Here is an 11301-nt window from a genome sequence, read left to right as displayed (position 1 = left end):
GCAATTCTTTTGCTGCTTGGAGAGCTGAAATGAACGCAAGAGAGAGAAGGCTTTCACGTTGCTCGTATGTGGTATGCTAGAGGTGGGATAGGTTGGTGGTTGTGGGACAAAGCTCCGTTTCGTGAATCTGTCATTTCACGAAGGGAATGCGAAGTTCCGTCAGTACACCTGATACTTTTTGACTTCCTTGCAAGTTTCCCTTCCTAAGGGTCCCTAGCTGCAGCCTCCTCTCATTTCCTTTACTGTACCTCCTTGTGTTCTTTTTATTACACCTTCCTTTCCTCAACCTTCTGACAGGTGTTAGTAGAGAAGCTAGCAACCTCCCTACTTTCAATGTCCCTGATACATACTACTTCTGAATGACATAGGTCCCATCACTGACTTTGGCCTGAGTTCCATATTTTATTATTGAATCATTATCCTTTATTATTGTTATTATTACAATATTAAGTGGAATTTAAAGCAAGTCCCAGCACTTGGACTTTGGAGGCTGGTAGTTCCATATTCTATTATTGAATCAGTATCTTTTTATTTTTTATTATTATTTTTATTATATTAAGTTGAATTTACGTAGGTCCAACCACTTGGACATTGGCCTGAGTTCCATGTTCTGTTCTATTCTTAAATCAGCATTCTTTTTATTATATTAAATTAAAAGATGCAATTAATTTTTTTTTGAGGTTGGAAATGCAGAACAGGAAGATAACGAAGAGGAGGAAGAATTGATGATAAGAGGAGGAGAAAGATGAAGAGGAACAGCACACACGACGACCAAAGGTAAAAAAAAAAAAGTCCAAGCAGCAGCTGCTGAGGAAGACGACGATGACGAGGAGGAAGATGAAGATGAATAGGAGGAGGATGAGTAGTAATCTGTAAGGGTTTTAGTTGCGAATGTCTTTGCGTGAATGAAATACTATGTTGAACTGTGTAAATGAGAAAAATATATGTAGTTTTTTGTTCATTGGCTTTCTGTAACCTTTTTTCTTTTACAGTGCTATACAGACACCACCTTACTTACAAAGGTGGTTCATACTCTTCGTGCCTTTTTAGTTTCACGACAGTATTATGTAAAATTGATGCAGTAGAAGGGTTTTCCATCCTAGTACTACATACAATACTGTACATACAGAGTAGATCAGAGTTCATGTTCCTTAGTAGGATGGTGTCTGTAAAGTAGGTTGGTTTTGAGTTTCCTCTTGAAGTATGGTTAGTTGTGTTTTGCGGTCAAAAGGTTCCAAAATAATCATTTATTTAGGAATTAGGCCCGGGGTGGGATGGGGATCCTATGAGGTCAATCACCGCTGAAAGTCATTAAAAAGGTGTAACGGACAACAACCTCAGATACGCCATGAAACTGTTTTTACAGGTTGGAAAAGGTCTGATGGAGGAAAAAAATAGGAATAGAAAAGGGTTGGAGCCTGGGGCCAAAGTTGTGCTGCAAAGAACCTTTAGTAATGCATAGAAAACAATGCACAAGGGTCACTGATAACGCACTATGCTACAGGTCCAAAATAAATTACAACCAGTATTTTAGGGTACAAACTACCGTAGTCCACAGATTATTCCATTTATTACAAAATTTAATGAATATGGGAAGAGTTCCCACAGGAAAGAATCTTCAGTGTGTGAAATGTGAAAGGAATACCAATTAGGATTTAGTTTGCTTCTCCTCTGCCAACAAGGGATCTTACGGAAATTATTTCAATTTCTCAATAGATGTGCGGTTCCCACATTAAACTGTAGGTCCTGTTGCCAAGTAACCAGTTAGTTCTTAGCCACGTAAAATTATCTAATCCTTTTTGGGTCAACCCTAGGATTTCTGTTAATCAGCTTATTGGTCTTGTGAAACCAACTCTTCAAAACTGCCCAGTTTTTGCCATAAATTAAAGATTGTTCTTTACAGAAATCCCACTAGTGTGTCAAATCGGTACAGAATAACCTTGCCGTCCCAGTTCTGCTATATCCGTAAATTATCTTGTTTCCCTTATGGTGCCATGTCATCAGTGCACCTCCTGCTGGGCACTGTAGGCATTACTTGAGGTTCTTTGCAACATCCATTCATCCCCATCCCTCCTTTTATTCCTCTACCTCCATTCATATTCAAATTTTTTTTACCAGTTCAGCACTGAATGACCTCGAGGTCCCAGTGCTTGGCCTTTGGGTGAAGGTTTCTATTCTACCAAGACCATTTCTTGTAAGGCCAAGGGCAACCATATAGATGGCACTGGATACCCAACCCACTCATTCCTCATATCACTTTTAAAACTATAACTGATCATTACCAATATTCATTAAAAACTTCAGTAATTGATTATAGTTACCAAGTAGCCTATGTATGTTTATTATTATAAAGGATTAGTTTATCCGGACCTCTGAATGTGTGTGTGGTTAGTGTAATGGCTATGCCAAAACAAAAACTAGAGAGATTTGCAGAGCAATATAAGAGCTCACTATATATGTGTGTACAATTAGTGACATCCCAAAAAAGGTAATGGGTTGAGAAAGAAACATTTGTGTAAACATCAGTAAGGGTGTAACATGCCCATATATCCAAAAGTTGGTTGTAGGCCAAAAATGAGGGCTGCCTCGCCTCAGGTGGATTTCATTTTGCTGTTGAAAAGCAAATGACAATCTAGTGATGTCAGGTGAAGCTCAGCCGCTCCCCCCCCCCCCCCCCCCCTCCACCCTAGGGGTCTTATAAGACAGACCAACCAATTGCAAAGAAATCTCTTAACTGTTGTTCATGGCCAGAATAGTTATTGTTGGCACTGAAGAGGTATCATTTTCAGTAACTACAACTAGATGCGAGTTGAAGATTATTAAACCTTTCTTGAAGCTTTCATATTAAACAAGGCAGACGACGTCGAAGAATGAACCTCATCTATAGAGGTGCAGGTCAACACTAATGAGCTATGCATTTTCTCCCATTTAGATGTCTGAAAGTTAAGAGAGATTACATCACCTTACCAGCACAGGCTAACTGAGAAGAAACCAAGCATGTGACCCCTTTCCTGCCTTTTACTGTACTTCCATTCATATTCTCTTTCTTCCATCATGCTATCCACCCTCCCTTAACAATTGTCTCAGTGCAACTGTGAGGTTTTCCTCCTGTTATAACTTTCAAAACTTTCTACTCTCAATTTCCCCCGGCGACGAATGACCTCATCGGTCCCAGCGCTTCGCCTTCAGTCCAAATTCAATGTTCCCCTCCAATCCAAGATGCCAGCAGAGATCATATGCGCCCATTCATGTCTTAAGTGATTATTTAGCATCTCTTAAGTAATCAAGTTGGCTGGAATTTAGATTTTGTTATTGAAGGCAAACTCTATTGTCCTTCCCTACAAGAATGACTTTTAATGATAAGAGCTTCTGAATACTTTTCTGTTTAGTGTCATTTTCATAGAGGCTACCGTGAGGTCAGCCAGTCACATCTATGACTTCCCCTAGTAGGCATTACTTAAGGTTCTTGGCAGCGTGCCTTCAGACCCATCTGCAACAACTTTCGTTCCTTTTACTGTACCTCCTTTGATATTCTCTGTCTCCATCTTACTTTCCACCCTCTCCTAACACTTGATTCATAGTGCAACTGTGAGGCTTACCTCCTGTTACACCTTTCAGACCTATTGGATCTCACCACTAGGCTTTTGGCCTATATTCTATATATTCTATAGTGGCACAGTACCCCAGTTTGTCCAGATGTATTTTGGGGGATTGAATTGTTAGGAATGAAGGTCAATATTTTATGACCCAATCTTAATATGCAAGGAAAACAAGGAGGGAAAGATAAGAGAAAGTGTTCTCCAGGCACAGCAGTGGTCTCCATGAACGGTGCAGTTGTGAGGTTTTCAGCTAAAGGTGCTTGCAAGCATTTATGCAATTGACTCCACAAACTTATGCAGTTATGGTGTCACTAATCAAGATTTTTCTCCCTCGACGGAAAAAATATCCTACTGGATCACCAACAACGACCGAAAAGCATTCCAGTCGTCTGTGACTTGAAACTTAAGTTGGTTTTGTGACAGATTTTAGCCTCTGAAAGCTTCAATGAAGATATAAACATTATGTGAAATTAAGGGTCTTTGCAGCGTCCCTTCTGACCCCAGCTGCAACTCCTTTCGTTCCTTTTGCTGTACCTCTGTTCGTATTACCTTTCTTCCATCTTGCTTTCCACTCTCTACTAACAATTGTTTCATATGTAAAATTGACACAGTTATGATCAACACTTGTATAATAAATTAGATATCAGCTCAGAGAGACCAACAGTATTACCACTCATGGACCTCACAGCAATTTTTATATCTTAATTTATAAAGGAGGTGTCAGTCGTTGTAATGTAATTAAAAGGTATTAAACAGCATGCAACTTTTAGAGAGAAAAACAAAAGTTTAACCGAGTCAAATTTTATTTATATATCTCCTGATCAATAATGCTGCAAATGTAGTTCTTGTCTTTTAAGATATTAATTTTGATGGGTGAGATATTATAACTGCAGGATGGTACTTAGAATATGAAAATAGAATACTAAATATGATTTGCATGTCTGGCTTTAGTCTTGAAGTAGTGTTAGTGAAAAAACATAAAGCAGAGGTATATTGGAAAGCAATGAGATAAAAGAGCTACTGTAGTTGAGCATACAGTATATTTCCTTGATCCATGACTGATTTTTTTCACATTTTTTAGGAAATTTTGTCCCAATGGAGTATTGCTTCCCTGTTTTTGTAGGGAATTCAAAATGTAGTTTTCTGTCTCTAACAACAGGAATGTTTTGTTGCAAACTTGCTTGGGTAATTTCTGCATTGCAGCATGCACGCATCCTACAAAGATATCTGAAAATGTTCCCAGCAAGAAATGAACCAGAAATTGGTTGCAGGCTGCCTGTGGGATGCAAGATGAAGTCTACACGTCCAATTGAAGGAAACATCCCCTATGAAAGAGAATGGGAACCTAAGTATGCACAGTTGTTTAATGTATCATTTTAAAAATGCATCTTGAAAATACTTGTATTATTTTTAGTGTAATCTAGGGAATTAGAGCACTTTACAGAAACACAAAGACTCAAGTGTCTGATGAGAGAAAGTCCACCCATTTCGAATTAGTTCAACCATGTTTATTGAGGTGACAAAACCACTTTCCTGGAAGCCTGAGATTGTGCTCACCTGGAGAGAGAGAGAAACTACTTGGAAAGAAACTTGGTTCACAGAGCACTTCAGTTCTTTACCAAATGGGTATCAGATAACTTTATACATACTTACGTTCCACATGAAAACTACTGTGGAAGGTGGCTTGTAGCCACAAGGACCCCTTTCTAAAACAGGTACAGTATATCAATTTGTGAGTAAGACCTAAATATTGCTCTTATATTACTGTTAATTGAAGAAATGTTAACATGAACTATGGAGTTGTTCAACAGAATGCAGCTTAAGAAATACAAGCACATAAAAAGCAGGCAATTTCACTTGATGTAGACACTTGGAAGGAATTCTTTGTCCTAATGCATGTTCCATTTCATTGTCTGTGGGCATTTCTTATTCTAGCATTGAAGCAGACTTCCAATCCAGTTGTTGGGCAGGTTTCTCGCAGATATACCTGTTGGTAGAGAATAAGGTAAAGTTTTGTATCATTCCTCTCTAGAGGAAATAATTGTTTTGAGGTAGACAACCTTGGTTGACTTCTAAACTCTTGACTGTGAAGATGATTTCAGCTTCACAGAGCAAAAGGAAATGTACTTTCAGAGCATTGTAGAGTAATCTTCAGAAAGTAGTCATGGAGTGGACTTTTTGTCTGTTTCTAACTCTTGTTACAAGAATCTCCAACTACTTATAGGTTTTTTTGGGTTTCAGAAATTATCAAGTAATGAATCTATTCTGTTGAAATGGTTTCATGATCATAATCATGATCAGCTACTGCTGCAGTTAGGGGTCTGTAGTGGGAGGTTTGAAAACCAACATATTTCTTTGGAAGCTTGAATTTCAAGTCAATGGCCACTTACGTGTACTTGTTCAGTACGAATAGATTTCATCCAATGAAATAATAATGAATTCCTTACCTGAACTCATTGGCACAAATGTGATCATTGAAGCGATCGTCTTTTCCTTACCTGTACTCATTGACACAACAGACATCACTGAAGCGATATTCTTTGTGGAAATAGAAAACGACACAGTGTTGTCGTGAACCGTAGTTATCGGGTTCACCTTTACCCCACCTGGAGGGAGAAAGATAATCAATGTTGAGAATACCACCACTTCCATTGTCATTGACGAATGGTAACACTAGAAGAGTTCTAGTACTAAAATGCTGCCAGTGTCCTCCACCACTTGTGCCTAGTCCTGAGGGTAGGAATTATAATACCCTTCAAGGAATGAACAGCATAAGATAAAGGAGACTTAAGAATCTCCATCTGAAAGCCCAATACTTTTTTTTTTAAAGCCGTCTCATCAGTAATGCTTAATAACTTTTGAATGGATTGATCTTTTAGGAAAAGTTTCAGACACAGGCCTACCTGTGGTCGAAATTTCAAGTATTGGGGTACTGCCTGAAATATACATTACGTGATACTGTGGAGAGTGATAAATGGTCCTCTGTCTAACTCTGGTTATCATTTCTCAGTATTCGAAGTGTGATCCAGTGAGTCTGTGACCCTAATGAACGATATAATTCGAATTATGCTTCTTCCTCTCAGTTTTCTTGAAGAAGCCTAACGCTCATTCTGATCTAGGTACTATCTCTGAATTCCTGTTGCTAAAATTTCAGCCTCTTACCATGATTCAAAGATTTCGTGGATGGTGCCATCTGCAAACCCATCTGTAGGTTCCTTCTTCCTGCAGGTCATTCAGTCCTACATAGGTGATCGACCTTTGCAAGATCTGCAAAGAGAAGAAATTGATTAGATTGAAAGGGAAAGTGTGGTTCTCCGTCGTCTCCATGGGTCAATTCTTGAAAAACGGAAGATAATTCAGCTGTCAAAAAATTTCTATGGAAATATGCGACAAGAAATTTGTTTGAAGTTTATGATATATATAATGTAGCTTTGCTCCTGTGTAACTCATTTGAAAGATTATTTTTTTTTACGATACGAGCTGGTACCAGTAAAGGAAAGGACAGCCTTTATATGGTAGCACGGGGCCCCTCAGGGCTTACAGGTATATAGTACCAGCAACTTCCTTATAAATGTGTATTGTGTTTTAGTAATATTAAATGCACTAAGATCAAAGTCTTTGGCTGGGTCTATTTGAACTTAGATCAGTGACTTATCTGTCTGATGAAACAAAGTTGATGGTACCACCGTAGTGGCTACCTGAATAGTATTTAAACTCACAGTCACTTGTACTCACCACGAGAGGAAGTTGTACTTCCTCATCGCTAGTGATGTGACCAAGTCGGAATCCAAGGCTAAGCATTTCTGACGGCTCTGTTCCCAGTTGCTGATGTCTTTGCCAAGGAAGTAACAGGAGGATCTCAGCTTCACCCAACCGTTTTCACAGTAAAGATGATCTGGAAGTCAAAGTAAGAATGTTTCTTAGCAGCATTGAATGTCATGTCAGTTTTTAGCTGGTTTATCTCTGGTTTAGTTCCTCATTGGGCAATGCCAACTGCCCACCCATTTTGGTCTCTTGCATGGCTCACTGTAGGTGGTTCTAAAGTTCTCCTGATCAATTCCAGCACAAGGTCAGCTTTCACCATCAAAACTTTAATCACTTTCATCCGTCAATATTCTACTCTGTAGCTTCTCTGCTTTTTTCCTTGACTGCTTCGGTAATGGTCTCATAACCATCTTTACAATACTTGCATTGTTCTCCTATTAAACCTTCTAAAATCTATCTTGTCCTTTTCTAAGTGAAAATAGCCCTAAATAATTCTTTTAAACTCTACAGAATCACTTCTTCCCTCATACTAAGGAACCATTTCTTCCTAGACCCATTCCCTTGGAATCTTTCCAAAGTCCAGACTCACCTTACACACCCTGGCCAAACACTCGATTAGGCTGCCACCATCATAGCTCATTATCTCACTCAATTTCCCTCTACACATCTTGAGCAGTCAATTCGACAGGCTTTCTCGTGTCAGCCATATTGCCTCCTCCTGTGCTCTGCGTTCAGCCATTCAAAATGACCGACTCCATCTTGAGAGGACACCAGCAGTTTGAGAGCTCTTCGTTGTCAGCTTTTCTCGCAAAGCTCTATTTTGTTCACTCTGTTCCTCTATGGAGTGTACTTGGTTAAATTCACACCTAAGTATTCTCTCTCTCTCTCTCTCCTCTCTCTCTCTCTCTCTCTCTCTCTCTCTCTCTCTCTCTCTCTGCCTCTTGCTTATCTATCTGCATATAAACACCTCACAAAATCTATCTTCTATCACTTTAAAGATCAGTTTATTCCTATATATATTATATATATATATATATATATATATATATATATATAATATATATATATATATGATATGTATATATACATATATATATATATATATATATATATATATATATATATATATATATATATCACTATATATATATATATACATTATAATATATATATATATATAATAATATTATTAAATAACAAAACGTTGATTAATCACCTATGGCCAATAGGTTGAACATTTTCCCGATTCCTGGAGGTGACGTTCTCCGAAGCTTCCCGATTCCTGCCTGTGACGTCCGAAGCCTTCCCGGATTCCTGCTGCGACGTCCGAAAGCTTTCCCGATTCCTGCTGCGACGTCCGAAAAGCTTCCCGATTCCTGCTGCGACGTTCCGAAAACTTCCCGATTCTGCGTACGTCGAAAAGCTTCCCCGATTCCTGCTGCGACGTCCGAAAGCTCCCGATTCCTGCTGTGACGTCCGAAAGCTTCCGATTCACTGGCTGTCCCGAGTTCCCGTGCGACGCTCCCGAAAGCTTCCCCGATTCCGCTGTGACGTCCGAAAGCTTCCCGATTCCTGCTGTGGACGTCCGAAAGCTTCCCGATTCCTGCTGTGACGTCCGAAAGCTTCCCGATTCCTGCTGTGACGTCCGAAAGCTTCCCGATTCCTGCTGTGACGTCCGAAAGCTTCCCGATTCCTGCTGTGACGTCCGAAAGCTTCCCGATTCCTGCTGTGACGTCCGAAAAGCCTTTTTGCCCATTCCTGCTGTGGACGTCCAGCCTTCCCGATTCTGCTGTGACGTCCGAAAGCTTCCCGATTCCTGCTGTGACGTCCGAAAGCTTCCCGATTCCTGCTGTGACGTCCGAAAGCTTCCCGATTCCTGATGTGACGTTCTCCGAAAGCTCTGAAAATAAAAACGGAAACTATGGTTTGAAAATATGTTTTTTTGTTAAGCTGTGGTTTTGTGGCCACATTGGACATTATAATTCTAAAGACTCAATACGGACTTTACAGTGCATATAATGTAATGTTCTTTTTTAGCACAAAAATACGAATAAATGCAACAATTCACACGATTCACAACTCTCTTTCCCTCCTCCTCACCTTGTACCACGTGAGTGAGGGTTTCGATGGAGCCTTGAATTTTGCTGAGCTGAATATTATCCAATTGCTGCGAGTGGCAGCGACCAGCCATTGCAAGGAGGAGAAAAATGGTCGCAAGCAGACGCAAGCAAGAAGAAACGGCCGTACTCGGACACTGCATCTCTGTAGAGTATGAGATGTGAGTTTAGTAGTACTTCTTGCTCTAATGGCGTTCGTCCTCTCTCTGAAGTCTGAATTCCCACCCAGAGAGATGATCAGGAGGGCGTGCGTTGCTTGACATGCATCAGCCGCCTCTACGCCCACCCCCAACCCGCCCGATCGTCTATAATAAAAGTCCTTGCTTAAAGGGTATAATATCCTAGGATCCCTAGGGACACGCCGTGGTGCAAAAAGTAATAAAAAAAGAAACATAGAATTTAAGAACTTTATTGTGCAAGTTTCATAATGAGCTAGTCTTAACTGCATTCTGTGTGTGTGTGTGTGTGTGTGTGTAGCAGTATATTTTCAGATAAACCTTCGCCATATTCATGGTTCAAATGCCCTGCTTAAGAAGAAGCTACGTTGTCCGAGAGAGAGAGAGAGAGAGAGAGAGAGAGAGAGAGAGAGAGAGAGAGAGAGAGAGAGAGAGTAAACCAATTCCTATAATAGAGATCGTTCTTCTTCTTGGGTTTCCCAACCAGAGGATGACATCAGTGTTGTTAACGAGTATAGCACAGTACGTTACTGTTGCTGTGTGCCATTTTTTTCAGCATTCAGTAATACTTGTCCTAATAATATGCCTGCATTTATAAATGCGCTCTTTCTTCTGACTTTATCCACCAGACCTCATAATTTTGACGTTTTAAAAATGGCTCCTTTCTTCAACCTGTTACATGTTATGCGTTCAGTTCTTTAGCCAAACTTCACTCAAAGTCATCCTATTTCTCGTGAAGTTACTTTTATTTAACTCAGAATTAAATTCTCTAGATACTCTTGTGTAGTATACGTAATTTTATTTCTGCTCTCTCAGCCAAATTTTATTATTTTATGACAAAAAAAATGTGATTTTTAACAAATGTTTTCGAAGTTATTCAAGGATGTTTACCCTGTCACAGGAAATCGGGATATAATGGTGATTTTTGTTCTTGGAGATTTAAAATATATCTCTAACGATGCTCTTAAAATATATCTCTAACGATGATTTTAAGGAAAATGGATATCTTGAGGACCTTCCGTGGAGTGATATTCGTATTGTGTTGTCCTGTAATACATTACTTTGTTTTTGAGCTATCTATTGAGAGCCACTAACGTCCTTTTGTCCAGGGAAATACCTTCAGTCAGTGAGCAGACATTACTATATGACTGAAGCACTGAAGAACAGGAGTAGGTTTTACTGTGCATTCACAGTATCTTCTTGATGATTCTGTCTAGCTTTCTTTTAAACTCTTCCACACTGTTGCTGTTTACAACTTCTGGTGGCAGTTTATTCCAGGTGTCACATATCTTGTTTGTAAAGAAGTTCCCACAATGGGATGTGTTGTATCTCTTCAGTTCTAGTTTCCATCCATTATTTCTTGTCTGGTTTTCGTTTAACGTAAATAGGTTACTGTCTACAGACCAAAGCAGTTAAGTCGATTCGTTCGAACGATATATTTCGGGAATTCTCTCCTCTCCTGGGGCGAGAAAGTGTAGAGTTGCACATGAACTGTTTTCCATGCAGTGTGGAAGCGTTTGCCTGCAGTATGCATCCGTGCATGCAAGAGCACGGCGGAAATGCATCAGAGATATGAAATATCCCGGATGGGAAATAGACAATTGTCTCCAGAAAAAAGCAGCTATTTGGAGAAGATGGAGATGA

The 11301-nt window shown here is 39.6% G+C and overlaps 1 pseudogene; it reads right to left on the bottom strand.

The window, feature by feature from the left end:
• Window positions 1-4477: 4477 nt before the first annotated feature.
• LOC135201074 (C-type lectin domain family 4 member E-like) overlaps window positions 4478-11301 on the bottom strand; it is a 100146-nt pseudogene continuing 93322 nt past the window's right edge.

The sequence above is a fragment of the Macrobrachium nipponense genome, chromosome 27 (assembly GCF_015104395.2).
Source record: "Macrobrachium nipponense isolate FS-2020 chromosome 27, ASM1510439v2, whole genome shotgun sequence".
Lineage (NCBI taxonomy): Eukaryota > Metazoa > Arthropoda > Malacostraca > Decapoda > Palaemonidae > Macrobrachium > Macrobrachium nipponense.
Note: the sequence above shows the minus strand (reverse complement) of the source record. Positions and strands in the feature narration are given on the sequence as shown.